At 56.3% G+C, this 16377-nt stretch overlaps 1 pseudogene; it reads left to right on the plus strand.

Annotated features, from left to right (window-relative positions):
* The first annotated feature begins 379 nt into the window (after window positions 1-379).
* LOC135979893 (kinesin-like protein KIF21B) lies at window positions 380-16316 on the plus strand (annotated as a pseudogene).
* Window positions 16317-16377: the final 61 nt, after the last annotated feature.

The following is a 16377-nucleotide window of genomic DNA, read 5'->3' on the forward strand; positions in this document are numbered from 1 at the left end:
GAGCAGCAAAGCACATACGGGATAGGCCGACTATTTCCCAAAGGCTGGGGCCAGCGTCGCTGCTCACCCGAGCCCTGCCTGCCCCCCGCTGGATCCCGGCCTCCCCCCCACGTTCCTCTGCACCCCACTTTCTTGACAAAACTGGGTGTTTGTCCCGTTTGCCCTTGGAGACAAATGCCCACTTTTGCCAAAAAAAAGTCGGGACGCTCGGGACATGGCTTAAAAAAGGGACTTGTCCCAGCCGAAACGGGACGTAGGGTTACCCTACCCATCTTCCTCAGTATGGCGCCATTGAGCACGTGGCCGGGTGAGTTTGGCCTGGGCTGACTGACGCTGTGGCTTTGCCCTCTCTGCATCTCCCTTTCTCCTCTCCCCGCAGGGCAAGCGTGTGATCGGGGAGGACGGCGCCGAGGGCTACAGTGACTTGTTCCAGGAGAACGCCATGCTCCAGGAGAACGCCACCTTGCGCATGAGGGTGAAGGCCATGCAGGAGGCCATTGATGCCATCAACAGCCAGGTCACCCACCTGATGAGCCAGGAGGCCAATTTGATACTGGCCAAGGCAGGTGAGCATGGGCACCTCCGGAGAACGTGTATGCGAGGTGGGGCATGCGGATCGGTCCCACGAAAATTACAGCCACCCCAGAGCTCAGGTCCAAGGGCAGCTGAGTGGCAGCCCAGCTCCTAGGTGTTTCTGATCTAGTCCGTGATCCTAATTCTGTCCCTCCAGGTGACGGCAATGAGGCCATTGGCGCCCTGATCCAGAACTACATCCGGGAGATCGAGGAGCTCAGGTGGGCGTGGGTCACGTTCTCTCCTTCCGCCCGTCTGGGGGGGCCACGTATCGCGTGCAGCTTGAGAGGACCTGCAAAGAGGCAGTGCAGGCTAGCGGGGGGGCTGCTGACCTGGGGCTCTGGAGGCCCAGATTCCCTCTCTGGCTCTGCCGCTCCCGGCTGGGTGACTGGTGCTGCGGGCACTGGGTTCAAATGGTAGGCTGGCATCGCAGCTCTGCCAATGACCTCGGGCAAGTCACTTCCCCCTCTCTTGCCTTTGGTCTGATGCGACCATTTAGCTTGTCGGTGCTGTGGGGTAGCGCCCGTCTCACGGGTGTGTGCAGCACCTGGCACAACAGGGCCTCGATCCCGTCTCTCTCGGTGCTGCTGAAATATAAATAAAAGCCCCACATTCGAGATGGAAATGTCTCCATCCTGTAGGGCGTCCTGTCCGGCCCTTGTGCTCCCAAGCTTTCTCTGGAGCCTTGGCTGATCCAGACTTAAATGCCTCCCAGGGGTGCATTGAAATGCAGTCTGATAGCTAGTGCTGCTCATATGTGGATTTCGTGCTGGAGAAACTGACAACCCTGGAGACAGGAATCCCCTCGCTCGTTCTGGGCCAGATTCTCAGCTGGTGTAAAATCAGCGTTGTCCCACTGGGGTCCCTGGAGCAATGCCGATTTACGCCCCTCCCGCTGAGGATCCAGACCCCGTCCGTAATGCTAGAAAACAGAGGTGCCCCACCGTGTCTAGCGCAGCCGCTGCTGAAGATTAACCCTTAGGCTGCCATGTCAGCGTATCACCGTGGCTGTTGAGAACTGGCTGTCGGCCATAGGGTTGCTTCTCTCCCGTTAGCGTTCAGACCTAGTGGGAAGCCCTGGGGCCTTTGTGACGTGGCCTGGGCTGCATTGCCATCTAAGTGAAGGCACTAAATCCATGAAGTGGCATCTGCTGTGACTCTTTGCTCCCACGAGAGGCATGCAGATGGTTAGTGGTGGCCATGCCAGCTTTCCTTCCCTGCGATGTCCTTCTGCAGCACCCCTCCCCGGGAGCAGAGCCCTGAGCCCCTTTGTCCGAGCTGAGCGAGGGCAGTTTAGGTTCCAGACACACACTCTCCTGGTCACCCCTCCTTAGAGGTTGGGGGGAGGGGGTGTCTTTTCCCCTGGGGTGTTTGGACATCTGCCCAGGGCAGCAGATCTCCGTAACCAAAAGCCCCTCCGATCCCCAGGACAAAGCTCTTGGAGAGCGAAGCCATGAACGAGTCGCTCCGCCGGAGTCTGTCGCAGGTCTCCTCCAGGCCCCTGTACTCCCTGGGCTCGTCTCCAGGCCTAGGCCTGGGGGCGCTCAGCAGCCCCGTGGTCTCCATGGAGGCAGAGGCCACCGAAGTCCTCCGGCGGGCCAAGCAGGACCTGGAGCGGCTGAAGAAGGAGACCAAGCAGCGGAGGAAGAGGTGATGGCCAACTCCTTGCTGGGAACAGAGCGGGGGGGTCTGTTCTGGGTGCTCCCACCCCTGGCTCTTCATTATTATGGCAGGACCATAGTTATTGGGATGCCCACTTCTCCCTTGGCTTCCAGCCCTGGCACCCTCCAGCCCCCATCAGCCCTGCTGGTCCAGACATTGTCCTGCCCCATCCCTGGGAAGCCAAAGCCATACAGCAGAGAATCAGGACTCCTGGGTTCTTTTCTCAGCTCTGCCTCTGACATGCCATATGACCTTGGGTGAGTCCCTTCCCCTCCTTGTGCCTCAGTCTCCCCATCTGGTAACACTGCCTGGCCCGTCTCTCTGGAGGGCAGTGAAGCTGGGTTCCTGAAGGGCTCTGAGATGGAGGGTGTTGGGGATGTATGGTCTAAGGGGACCGTGTGCCAGGGCTTCCCTGTCACCGCGGTTCATCCCGTCTCTTCCTGGCAACCTGGAGAAGGAGGCCTTTAAGAAGAGGCCAAAGCTGCAGCAGGAGAACGGGGAGGAGACGGACGAGAACGAGGCGGTGAGGGAGGCTTCCCCCGTGGAGTGGGGGTTGGTGTAGATCAATCTCTGATAATTTTCATATGACTTTACATTGTGCCTCTTCATATAACCTTTTGGTGGGTCTACCCATGTGTGACCTCTGTTTTCATGGGACTTTGTATCAAAACCTCATTTAGAAACTTTGCATTGCCCTTGGTATAATATTATAGCCCCTCAGGATAGAATAAGATAGAAGAAAAAATTCTTTTTGCTAGCAGTAGAACAAGAGCTCTCCCGCCCCCAAATCAATTGCCCTGTTGAATGAATGAGGTGTGGATGAGCAAGGCATGGAAGGCAGCACCTCCAGACAGCCTCAACTGTTGGAGAGGGGCTGGGAGCCAGACCCAAGAATAATAAAACGTGTCAAGTGGGCTCATTAAAGACAAGCAGACATACTGACGGCCTCGGGGGTTAGAAGCAAGCACCTTCTTTTGGAAACACCCTCTTTGCAGCATTGGGACAACACTCAAAAGAAAGCAGCACAAAGGACCAATGGACACAGACACAGAGTTTGAATCTGGTATAGATTTGCATGAGAGGAAAGCTGCTATAAAAGTGAGGTGTCTTGCAGAGGACCCCGGGTCTTGTCTTGTCAACATGGGAGCATCGATCCGGATCGGCAGAAGCCCGGCTCCACCCCCTCCCCCATCTAACTCACCTGGCCAGTGAAGTTAAGGGGAGCAACTAATTGGTAACAACAAGACGGAGTGTGTTTGTGTAAGTGTAATATATTATATGCATATAATACAGTGTTAATGAATACATGTATTACTAATAAATGTGGCGTTCTGCCTTATTCCCCCTGAAAAGATCCTGTGCAGTACTTTAAGTACAACATTTTGGTGGAGAATGCGGACAGCATAGAATCCACAGTTATTATAAAACTGGTGTGCACACCGCCAGCTTTAGCAAGCCTGGCACTATAGGAAAAAGAGTGTAAACTTTCAGTTAATTAACCAAACTCTGAAGGATATAGGAGTTTAGGTTTAAATTGTGTTCATGACTGAGCTAAAGAGGAGAATTTAGTGTTTCTCACTCTAATCCGGGGAAGGATTAACCAAACTCTGAAGGATATAGGAGTTTAGGTTTAAATTGTGTTATAGAGGTACATACACCCTCAGCCGTAGCAAGACTGAGCTAAAGAGGAGAACTTAGTGTTTCTCACTCTGATCCGGGGAAGGATCTAATCCGGGGAAGGATTTGTATAATTGGTGTATGAACCCTCGGTGGTAGCAAACCGAGTAATACAGAGGGAAGCTTAGCGTCTCTCCCTCTGGCCCAGAGTGGGTTAAAAACATAAGATGCAGATCTTGTTCTGTTAAGCCAAACTCTGAAGAATATAGGAGTTTGGGCAGTGTAGTGTGGTTTATGTTTGTTTGTTTGTTTGTTTTGTAAGTAATATTGTGGTAATTTCACAATTTTGAAGAAAATGTTTAAGAAATGGAACCAGGAAGGGTGGGGGCTAGTTGAAAAGCCCACCCTCCTTGCTAAATTGGTAGTGAAACAAGGCTTGTGCCCATGGAAAGAAACTGTTTATTGAAAAAAGCAGGATCGGGCCCAGGCAAGCAATAGATAAAGAAACTGAAAAACAGGTTGGGTACAGAGAGTTAAAACAGCACTCTCAAATCTTACAGCAGCAGTAACATCAGGAGAAGAAACATTTGAGACCCCAGAAGGGGGCAGACCTTTGGGACCCCTCTGGAGATTGGGAAGGGGGATATTTGGGATATTTGGGTAAATTCCTCCTCCCACGGCCAAAATGCCATTAAAACAGTTAACAACAGTGCCTGCTTCTGCCTCAGATCTCCAGGCCATGGCAAAATGGCTGGAGATTTTAAAACAGAATTTTTTTTCTAGATGGAGTGTTAACCCCTTTTACTGAGAGAAAGGGAGGATTTACACTCACAAGAAATGCACCACTTAATTAGCATTTGTGCAGCCCCAAGTACCAAACACACTGTGGCAGAGACTAAGCAGGTTCTGCCAGGGTGAAGCACTGTGCTAATTTGTTTCCAAGCTTCTATCTTTCAGGATCTGAACCAGAACATCAGGAGAGCTGGTACCAGCTGAAGAGTTATAAAATACCATGGTTATAGTGTCATGACAAAGTCTGTGTTCAGTGTTCTGTGTTGCATGTTCTGTGTCTGTCTCTAGTGGTGTCCTGTGTTAGCATTGGGTCCAGAGAGAGAGGGGATACTACACTAGACAGGGTAAATGTCTTTTCCTCTCTCTACTTCCCCCATCTCCATCCAACTTATCAATCACCACTTGTGTCCAAAAAAACTTTGGTCCCCAGTGCATCAGGTTTATTTTTTGTTAGGTTCTCTAATAGTCATTTTGTTGTTAATTTTTGTTCTTAATACATTTGTATTGTTAGTTACATTTGCTTGTATTGTTAATTCCACACTTTCCTCTATGCACTCTGGTTCTATTTCCCCAAGCCCTGAAGGGTAGTTCTTGGGCCCCCATAACCTGTAAGACCTTGGCCCATAATTGTATGGCCCCATCTTTCAGGTCCCCAGAAACCTCTGAAAACAACTGTTAAAAATAGAAAATTCTACAACATTTTAGCAACTAAATGTTAGTTTAAGTCCAAATCAGCTTAACCTTGCATAACAACTGTGGTACTCCTACAAAATCTTATTTGTTGTGTGTGCTTAAAAAGGTCCTGACCTCAGTGACTTTTATTGTTTGATGGCTATTGCAGCATCAAACTTGGGCCTCATTTTGTTTGTCAACGTACCCAATTATTGTAATGGTTTTGTTGTATTTCCAATTATTATAATTATAATTGTTTGCATTTGTGTTTATGTTATATCTGGTGTTTAGTCAACTGTAATGGTTTTAGTTATATTCACCTGGTTATAATTGTTTGGTTTGTTTGCAACAAATACAAAAAATTTATATGGTGACCACTCAAGAATTGTTCTTGAGAGGTCAAAAGGGGGACAATGTAGATCAATCTCTGATAATTTTCATATGACTTTACATTGTGCCTCTTCATATAACCTTGTGGTGGGTCTACCCATGTGTGACCTCTGTTTTCATGGGACTTTGTATCAAAACCTCATTTAGAAACTTTGCATTGCCCTTGGTATAATATTATAGCCCCTCAGGATAGAATAAGATAGAAGAAAAAATTCTTTTTGCTAGCAGTAGAACAAGAGCTCTTCCCCCCCCCCCCCCCCAAATCAATTGCCCTGTTGAATGAATGAGGTGTGGATGAGCAAGGCATGGAAGGCAGCACCTCCAGACAGCCTCAACTGTTGGAGAGGGGCTGGGAGCCAGACCCAAGAATAATAAAACGTGTCAAGTGGGCTCATTAAAGACAAGCAGACATACTGACGGCCTCGGGGGTTAGAAGCAAGCACCTTCTTTTGGAAACACCCTCTTTGCAGCATTGGGACAACACTCAAAAGAAAGCAGCACAAAGGACCAATGGACACAGACACAGAGTTTGAATCTGGTATAGATTTGCATAAAAGGAAAGCTGCTATAAAAGTGAGGTGTCTTGCAGAGGACCCCGGGTCTCGTCTTGTCAACATGGGAGCATCGATCCGGATCGGCAGAAGCCCGGCTCCACCCCCTCCCCCATCTAACTCACCTGGCCAGTGAAGTTAAGGGGAGCAACTAATTGGTAACAACAAGACGGAGTGTGTTTGTGTAAGTGTAATATATTATATGCATATAATACAGTGTTAATGAATACATGTATTACTAATAAATGTGGCGTTCTGCCTTATTCCCCCTGAAAAGATCCTGTGCAGTACTTTAAGTACAACATTGGGAGCCCGATTGCTAGCCAGAATGCCAGCGGCCTTCTCTGTGCCTCGCCGGCACTTGGGGCAGCTGTGTCCTGCCGCACCCTGGGAGGTGGGGCAAAGCCCAACCTGTCTGTGGGAGTCGCAGAGGATCCGGGGGGCAGGGTCAGGGTCCATGACCACCCCCACATAGGGCAGCCAGTCTGCTGCTGTTTGGCCCCACCTAGGTGTGGAGAGTGGGGGCAGGGCATGGCCGAGGATGGCGGGTAAGACAGTCCCCTCTGCCCCGTGGCAGTGCCCTGTGCCATCTGACACCCTGGCAACAGGTGGGGCAGGGCAACTAGCCACAGGCCTTTCCATGCAGCTGGGCTTTGTCCCGTGAACCGTGTCCCCTCTGCCCCAGCCGTCCCGGAGGTTCTCATCAGGTCCTTCATTTTCAGCTGCCATCTCAGCGGGGAGGCTGGGGGGAGCTCCCCAGACATGGCCCACTCCCTTTGCACACAGAGATCAGCCCTGCCCCTGGCCCCGGGTCAAACGTCCTCTCTCCGGCACTGGTTTCCGAGGCAATCGCTTTAATTCACCCACATCTGGGGGTGGCGGATGGGGAGAGGCCTGAGCCCCTGCGACGATAGGAGAGGGGCTGAAGGCTCCTGATCTCTGCCCTAACCCTGCGCTTGTTTCCCAGGAGGAGGAGGAGCGGGAGGAGAGTGGCTGTGAGGATGAGGACGAGGATTCGGGCAGCGAGGAGAGCCTGGTGGACTCGGACTCCGATGCGGAGGAGAAGGGTAACTCGGAGGGCACGGCGCCCAGTTCTGTGCTTAGGCTGGGGCCGGGGATATCTGCAGTGACTCAGGGCTGTGCCCCTTTTGGGGAGGCAGTAGGCGGCTGCAGTGGGCCTGTAGGGTGAGCTGGGCAGGTCTTGGCTGGAGGTGCACGAGGTGCCAGTCAGGGTGCTAAGGTGGTCCGGCTCAGCTGGTGCTCAGTGGCACAGGCCTGGCTGCCAAGCTCTGTCCCTTCCTCCTCAGCCCCCCGCATTCGCCTTCGGGTACCCAGGCAAGGCTAAGACCGCAGGAGCGAGATGCCATCCCCTCTGAGTCCTGCCTCATCTGCCTCCTTTCCTCTGCAATGCCAGAGTCCATAGGGGACCCGTGAGCCAGGCACTGCCCCTCCCCTCTCCGGGCCGGCCCAGGGCTGCCTGGCTCTCTCCTCCTGACCTCCCCGGGGCTGCCTGGCTGACTGACTCTCCCCCCACCTCTAGTGGTGAATTTCCAGGCTGATCTGGCCGACCTGACCTGCGAGATCGAGATCGAGCAGAAGCTGATTGAGGAGCTGGAGAACAGCCAGCGGCGCCTGCAGACCCTCAAGCACCAGTCCGAGGAGAAGCTAATCCTGCTGCAGAACAAGATCCGCGACACCCAGCTGGAGAGGGACCGGGTGCTGCAGAACCTCAGTACGGGCAGTGCCCCCTCCACCCCCCGGCTCATCCCACCGCACGGGTCCTCTGAGCCAGCGCTGGCAGGAGAAACCCTGGGGTTCTCCCGGCGCCCAATGAGACCCAAACTGGGCCCTGTCCCTGTGTAAGGGGACTGTTGCCCCCTTACTAACATTCAGTGGGGGGGTTTTGGTTGGCTGCTCCCAGCACTAAAAGGGGAGGGGTCGATGGCAAATCAGGAGCCTGAGACTGACAATCCCCAGGGACAATGGGGAGAGGCCAATGCTCCAGATCAGCCTGATTGACAGGGCGGGCAGCTAATCAGGGAGTCAGGAGGCCGGGGGGGGGGTCCCGTCCTCCGGGTGAGCTGGAATTGCCTGGGTCAGACAGGGTGGGGCCGAGCTAAGGAGAGAGCAGGGGCCCGAGCTGAGCTGCTGGGAGCAGAGCTGCAGCCCCAAAGCCAGAGCACAGCCCAGAGAGAGCAGAGCTGCCCTGGGGGCAGAGCTGCAGCAACCAGAGCCCGAGGGGCCAGAGAAGCAGCCCAGGGAGCTGGAGGCAGAGCAGCAGCAGCAGCAGCCGGGCTGAGGCCGAGTGGAGCTGGAGCTGGGGCTGGAGCCGTCCGGAGCTGGGTGTGGTGAGCAGCTGGGGAGAGTGAGGGGGACCCTGGGCAGTGGGCCCAGCACAGGGAGACGCCTCAGCCAAGAGGCCTTGCAGGCCAGACTCGGAGGGGGGATCATAACCCCGACCGGGCGGGGGCGACGCTGGGAAGAAGGGTCCTGCCACCTAGAGCCTGAGAGCGTGTGGCCACCGCCAGAGCAAGTGTCCGACCCGCAGCGTCTCTGCAGCACAGCCAGGGCCTGAGAAGGAGCCTGGGACCTACAAGGAACAGACGGTGACCTGCCCTGACGTTCCAGAGACACTGTTTGTAATGTTCCCTGCCACAGAGCGGGGTGATGTGTTTTCCTTTAACCTTTCCCATTTTTCCTTATTCTTTTATAAAGTTAATTGTTAATTAAACAACTTGTATTTGCTTTAAATTGTATGAAATGATCAGTGGGTCAGGGAGGTGCCCAGTGCAGAGAGAGTACCCTGGAGTGGGGACACCCTAGCCCCTGTCCTGGGTGACCACAGCAGGGTTGGGGGTCGAGCCCCCCAGGAATCCTGGGCCCAGCCTTGTCGGGGTTTACGAGGACTCTGCCAGACAGGAGAGTGGAAGGGGAGCTCTCAAGGGCAGGGAGGCCTCTGGGTAAAGGAAGTGGGAGCGAGGACTCGGATCCTTTCGCTAGCCCACTTCACCGGGGTAGTGCAGAAGCCAGGGAAGTTCCCCCCAATAGCGGGACCATTCCCCCGCTAACACCTGCATTCCATGCCCCTCTTGCGGTCCCCAGAGATTCCCGCTGGCTGCTCCGTGTCTGGCTTCCCAGCTCCTGGGATCGATCCTTCTCCTCAGCTGTGTGCCACTTGTCCCGCCTCTTGATCAGGGCTGGGCCTGGTGACCCCGTGACCTCCCAGCTGTGCAGCCCGCTGGCTGTGGGGAGACAGTGGGTGTAGGGCCCAGGGAAAGTCCCTTCCCTTGGAGGAGCTCCAAGCTCTGACACGCGTCAGGGAGACAGGGCCAGGCAAAGAGGCAAAGCCACCTGGCATCTGCGGCCAAGCTCCCAGCTGCTCCTGACTTCCTCCCAGCGAGGAAACTGTGGCTCTCCAATGCTGGAGCAGCAGCGTAGCCTGCCCATGCAGAGAGCTCCAACTCCAGGGCTTTTCAGTCCTGGGCATCTTCCCCGAGTGGGGCAGCTGATGCTATAACTGAGACTTTAGTGATTGAGACACCTGCCCCCAGCTGAGTCCCACCAAACTCATCTCAGCAGCATCCCCCTCTGGGCTGAACAGCAATGGCTGCCTGGAGGAGAACAGTGTGCACCCAGTCCCTGGAGCGGTGCGGTCCCTGGCACACGCCTGGCACTGCTCTGCTGCTGGGGTTATTGGTCTAAAATAGGCCCATTGTTCTGGCTTGCAGGCAATGACTGGTCTGGGCTACTCGGCCATTGAACATCTCCTGAGCTGCTGGACCAGGCAGGCTTGTCCCTGGAGGCCAAGAGTTAATCTAAAGTGCCCCCCACTGAGGGTGCTTTCCCTGGGGGCCTGGTGGGTCCAGGGGGCAGCTGGGTGGGATGGAGCGTGATGGGCTCGGCCTAGCCTGGCACTCTGAGCGTCTCTGCGCCACCCCCTTCAGGCACCATAGAATGCTACACGGAGGAGAAGGCCAACAAGATCAAGGCGGACTACGAGAAGCGGCTGAAGGAGATGAATCGGGACCTGCAGAAGCTGCAGGCAGCCCAGAAGGAACGTGCTCGCCTGCTCAAGAACCAGTAGCGCTATGAGCGGGAGCTCAAGAAGCTGCAGGCTGAGGTGGCAGAGATGAAGAAGACAAAGGTACCTGGCTGGGCAGAGGAGGAGGGGGCTGGAGGGGCATGGCCTGCTTGTGCTAGCTCTTCAAACTGGGGAGGGACGGTGGATGGGCACAGCCCCTTGTGCACACTCCTTATGCTGGGTGTGGCTGTCGGGGGGCCTGCAGGTGGCACTGATGAAGCAGATGCGGGAGGAGCAGCAGCGGAGGCGGCTGGTGGAGACCAAGCGGAATCGGGAGATCGCCCAGCTGAAGAAGGAGCAGCGCAGGCAGGAGGTGAGAACCCAGCTCCTCGCCAGGGCTCTGCAGATAGGGCAGCTCTGGCTGGGGCCTGTGCCCCTCACTCGGCTCTGAGCTCCCACACCAGCTGGCCAGGGTGCAGCGGGGAGTGCGGGTTCTCCAATGGGTCTGGGCCTTTCCTGGGGAGATGCCCCAAGCCAGGCTCCTTGGGACCAGATGGGGAGGGTGCTGGAGAGCCTTCGCTGATGCATGATGTGTCAGGTCCCCTCCCCTGTGCACAGGTGAGCAGTTACCTGGGTGAGCCAGCCTGCACCCAGAGTCCCTGACGCAGGGTGGGGCAGGGGCCGGGTGACCCCCTGTGACGGGGCAGGGCTGAGACAGGGAGTGGGGCCATTCAGGATATGGGGCAGCAGGGGAGCCCTGCAAAGCTGGGGCTGAGCCGCAGGGATGGCTGAGCAAGGCGATGGGAAATCTGGAGCAAGCGCTGCACCAACAGAGGACCGGATTCCACTCTCTATTACGCTCATTGTAAATCTGGAGTAACTGCATTGACATTAGCGGAGTCGCTCCAGATTTACACTGCTGCTGCTGCGATGTGAATCCAGCCGTCGCCTGCATCGAGAACATTCCACGTTCAGTCCTGCCCTACCTCTGCTCGACAGTGTGTTAGAGCTCTTCCGGGTGCCCGGCCGTTGGGATCAGTGCCCGGCTTGGCCCCCAGGCCCGCTCCTCTCAGAGCCCGTGTTGGGCCACTGGCCGGCCAAGGCCTGCAGGTCCTGTGAAGCCAGGAATGGGGTCGGCAGCATAGAACAGCGTAAAACCCTGCCTGGTTGGGGAGCTGTGTGCTGGGCACCCTGTGCGGAAACCAGCCACCCCACCGACTGTCTGGGGACTCCTCCCCCTGCTGAAGGCGCAGCACGTCCCCTCTCCCAAACACATGTCCATCTGTCTGTCCATCCCTTGAGATCAGCACCTGGTGGGGTGGCAGGTTCCGCCTTCCCCAGGTCAGAGGAGGTGATTGCTTCCTCCTGCATCTCTGGTTGCTGCTCAGGGCAGGTACAAATGCCACAGTGCTGCTATCGGTTACAGCAGAATAAATCCCGATTAGCCCCAGTTGCTCCAGGTTTTATACCGCTGCTGGTGAGATCAAAATCTGGCCCATGGCCTGCACTGAGAACATGCCATGTGCTGGCCCCAGGCAAGGGGGTGGGGGAGCCCTGGGTCCCCTCCCCTTCCCCCATTGCTGTCATGGGTTCTACCCCAGACCCTGGGTTCCTCTTTAGCGGCTCACGCCCGCTCAGGACTCGACTGAGGCTCGGCTTCTCTCCTGCGCAGTTTCAGATCCGGGCGCTGGAGTCTCAGAAGCGGCAGCAGGAAATCGTGCTGCGAAGGAAAACCCAGGAGGTGAGTGCCAGCCCCTGCACCTGCGGGGGTCTGGAGAGCCGCTCACGGGGCCGTGACTGGGTGGGCGCTGAGGCCTGGCTCCTGGATCGGGCCATTGGCAGGGCAGGGCCCTGGGGCCTCTCCAGACGGAATAGTCCCCTCTGCTGTCCCAGTGGGTCATGCTCCGCCAATGCTGGGTTGTTCCCAAGGCGCATGCCCTGGGTGGGGTGGATTTCCCACAGAGCCTGGTGGTTTTATGGCCAGGAGTAACCAGGCAGGAGATGACAGTGATTGCGAGGGAGGAAACGCCTGTCTCCGGGGGCAGCTGATCTTCTGGGGTCAGGAAGGAGGAATTCTTTGCATGCCATGTGCAACCGTGCACAACAGGCTGTGTCCCCCTCCCTCATTCCTGGAGCTGGGTCCTGGCAGCTGAGTTGGTCACATGACTCGTCCAGGCTGCCTCCTGCCCCAGCACCCGTACAGCTTGCGGGACGGTGCGGTGCTTCGATCCCAGCCCCTTCCCAGCCCCTCCTGATGCATTCTGGGAAACTGCTATCCAAGGGTACCGGACCTTCACCCAGCCCAGATAGGCTCAGCTCTCTTGAAAGGTGCTCAGCTGCTCCCGGGCTCACTTTGCCACCTGAGAAGCCTTGGAGTCGCTCTGCGGCTTGGGGGCGATGCCCCCTGCGGGTGTTCCCAGGAGGCCCAGCCCTCAGGCACTGCTCTCACCCAGGTCTCTGCTCTGCGCCGCCTGGCCAAGCCCATGTCGGACCGGGTCTCTGGGAGGCTGAGTCAGAAGCCAGCCATGCTGGACTCAAGTGCGGAGGTGTCCGTCAGCACCACCTCCTCAGAACCGGAGTCTGACTCTCGCTCGGTCTCCAGCATTGTGCGCCAGTGGAACCGGAAAATCGACCACTTCCTGGGAGACCCTTCGCCCTCCGTGAATGGGGCTCGGCCCGTCAGGTCAGACCAGTGCTTCCGAATCCGTGTCCCCCGTGGCCTCGTTCCCTGCTTGGCCCTCAGGCCCCGGGCTCCTGGGTGTTAGATGGGAGCGGAGTTCTGTGGGAACACGGGAAACGATGGCTCTATCATCGTGGGCGACTCTGCCATGTGGTTTGACACGTGAGACTCTCCACATTGGCTGGAGACCTGATGTGTAAATGCCCCTCTGTCCTGAGCACTAGCGGGCGTGATGGCCGAGCGCCCGCCTGATGGAAGCCCCCTGACCGTGTCCCATCCCACTGCAGGAAGAAGTTCCCAAAGAAGGGATGAGCCAGACCTTCAGCAAGGCAGCCCGGCTCAAGTGGCAGTCGCTGGAGCGGCGCATCTTTGACGTTGTCATGCAGAGGATGACCATCGTCAACCTGGAGGCGGACATGGAGCGGCTGATCAAGGTGAGGTGTGGGGGGCAGTGCCCTGGTGGGGATTGGGTGGCCTGAGCATGACCGAGGGCCAGGAGTGCTGGGAGGCTGCTGGCACCTGGACAGCGCCGGCTGAGGCGTTTCCTTCCCACCCACCCCCCAGAAACGCGAGGAGCTGGCGCTGCTGCAGGGGAAGAGGGGAAAGCTGCAGGCGGAGAGCCCGGAGGAGCAGAAGGGCCTGCAGAGCTGAACGAGGAGATCAAGGTGCTGACCGCCAACATTGACTACATCACCGACAGCATCGCCGACTGCCAGGCCACCATCATGCAGCTGGAGGAGACCAAGGTGCCGGGGGAGGGGGCCTGCGGGCGGGGGTGAGGTGCAGGGGGTCTGTATATGGGGAGTTGGTCTCACGGGAGGGGGAGCAGGGGAGATCACCCCAGGGCATTGTATGCTGTAAGGGAAAGGGGGTGCTCTGGGGGCTGGTTGATAGTTGGGGTGGGGACTGGGTGTGAGCAGGAGGCTGGCTGGCTGAACTCTTCCTCTAGGCAGTTTAAGCATAAGGGGTGCAGGAGGCAGGTTTGCAGGGTCCTCTTGCTTTCTAAGCTCCAACTTCTGGGCTGAAACATTGTGTCGTGGGTCACGCAGGGAGTCAGGGCCGAGCTGGCTCCCTGCTCTTAGCCCCCAGAGCTCGCCCCCTCCCTACAGAAACGTCACAGAGCAGCTGTTGCAGTCTGGCTGCTTTCTCTGCTTGTTTGCTGATGACGGCTGTATAAGGCCCAGTTCAGCAGGTGCCTGAGCACTCACGGGGCTGGTGCGATAGGCAGCCGTAGGCCTGTGGGCGCCAGGCTAACGGACATGGCTGTGGCTTGGCTTGGACCAGCAGAGGCCAAGAATCAGCCCTTTTCCGCTGCACGGTCTGCAAGGTCGGGGCCAGGATTTAGGAAGCCCCTTATATGTTGGTCCACCAGGGTCTCCATCGGTGCTGGATGGTTTATTTGTGGAAGGGACGGCTGCGGAGAGCATGATGTCCACCACCAGCTGCTAGGCCCAACAGCCCTGATGGGAGTTCTGCACATGCTGGAGTCAGTGGAAGCCCTGTCCGTACCATGGGACAAATGTACCCATGATGTATCCAGTGCTGCGGGCAAGGCGTGGTCTAGCCACGCTCAATCCTGTCTGTGTGCACAGAAAAACCCATGTCAGCACCAGGCTCCAGCCTGGGTCGCCGCCAGGCTCCAAACATGCTTAGAACATGGGCTTTCTCCATTCCTTGCGTATACGGCAACACAACCTCCTGTGAGAAACTGCCTCGACCCAGCCCAGTTCCACAGTGACGTTCCTGTAGCCTAGACCGAAGCCAAGCCCGGGGGGCAGCCCGGTATTCAGAGCCAACTCCAGGTGTAGCCGTGGGAGGGGTTGAAGATGCTGTTTGCTTTTGTAGGAAATCTCAAACCCTTTTAGTTTTTCTTTTGAAATTTCCCAGGGGGAAGAAAAAATCAGTTTCTCCTCCCCCCCCCCCCGAGAAACTGGAATTTTTGTGGTTTTTGAAAATCAGTTTTGATGGTTTAAGGCAAAAAAATTGGGGGTCTTGGGAAAGAGTTTCCCTTTTCTGAAACCGCGAACTTGTGCTGAAAGCTGTTGTCAAACATTGAGTCTCTTTTCTGAGGTCAGATTTTTGTAAAGGGAGGGTGGGATTTTGACCAGAAAGGAAATTTTTGTTTAATCAAATATTTCCACAGAGAAACAATAGCCTAATAATGAGGCCTTTCTCCCTGGCACCTGTCGGGTGTCTGTGCTGCAAGGCAAACCCCACAGCACAAGTCTCAGAGCCTGAATCCATTGCCTTGGCTCGCAGGGCTACGGGGCTAAAACGAAGAGTGTAGACATTCACACAAGGGCTGGAGCCTGGGCTCTGGAGGGTCTTGGAGCCCATGAGCGGGAATGTCTACACTGCTACTTTTAGTCCCGTAGTGCAAGCCCGAATCCTTTGGTCAGAGGCTCGCTGCTGTGGGTTTTTCTTTGCTGTGTGGACGCACCGTTAATGACATGGGGGGTCTGACCCAGGTTCATCACAGTGTAGCTCTCTGCTCCCCTCCTAGCAGCTGGAGGTCATAAACAGGTCTTTAGTATATGTCTACGCTTAATCTGCTACAGCTGCAAGGCTTTAGATGTAGATGCTCCCCGTTGGAGTAGGTAATCCATCTCCCAAGGAGGTGGCTGTTTAGTTCGGTCGGCAGAGCTACACTCTCCGGGATGGGCGGGGCAGGATTTTCACACCCTGGAGAGACATAGCTATGCTGGTATAAGTTCCCAGTGTAAACCTGCCCTTGGTCTGCTCTGGTCGCCTGGCTAGCGAGCAGCTCCTGCCGTCCAGGCGGTAGAAGCTCCTCTTCTTTAAATCCGCAGGTGTGTGGTTCAGTCCCCATAGATGGCCCAATCAGGGGCCTGGTTCCAGGCACACATCCAGTGCGAGTGCTCATGCACAGTATTGGCATGCAAGTCGTCTTCCCCGCCGCCTGCTCACAGAGCACCTGCATCCCTGCCGGCGTCAGCCAGTCAAGGAAACCCCCCCGGTTCCGTGGTGCTGGTGTCTCTGCTGGCCCTCTGCTTTCTGCCCTTCACCGCCCACAGCGCCGTTCTAATTCCCCTCCCTCGGGGGTCTCTCTTGCACCGTAGGAGGAGCTGGACTCCACCGACACCTCCGTGGTGATCAGCTCCTGCTCCTTGGCCGAGGCGCGCCTCCTGCTGGACAACTTCCTCAAGGCATCCATCGATAAGGTCAGGCAAAGGGCCTTCAAGTGGGGGTGCAGCTCTGTGGGGTGGGTCGCAGAACATAGGATCCCAGGAGGCCCCCTGTTAGCATGGGATCACAATTGCTGCAGGTCAGGTTTGGAGCCAGGGCTATTTGGCTGCGCCTGGGGCATCCTTTGTGCGTGGGTGAGGGAGACTGAGAGGCCTGCCTGGCCTGTGTGCTGCTGGACCCAGAGAAGGGAATGGGTTTGTGACGTTATTGAT

This window comes from Chrysemys picta, unplaced genomic scaffold (assembly GCF_011386835.1).
Source record: "Chrysemys picta bellii isolate R12L10 unplaced genomic scaffold, ASM1138683v2 scaf1354, whole genome shotgun sequence".
Taxonomy (NCBI): domain Eukaryota; kingdom Metazoa; phylum Chordata; order Testudines; family Emydidae; genus Chrysemys; species Chrysemys picta.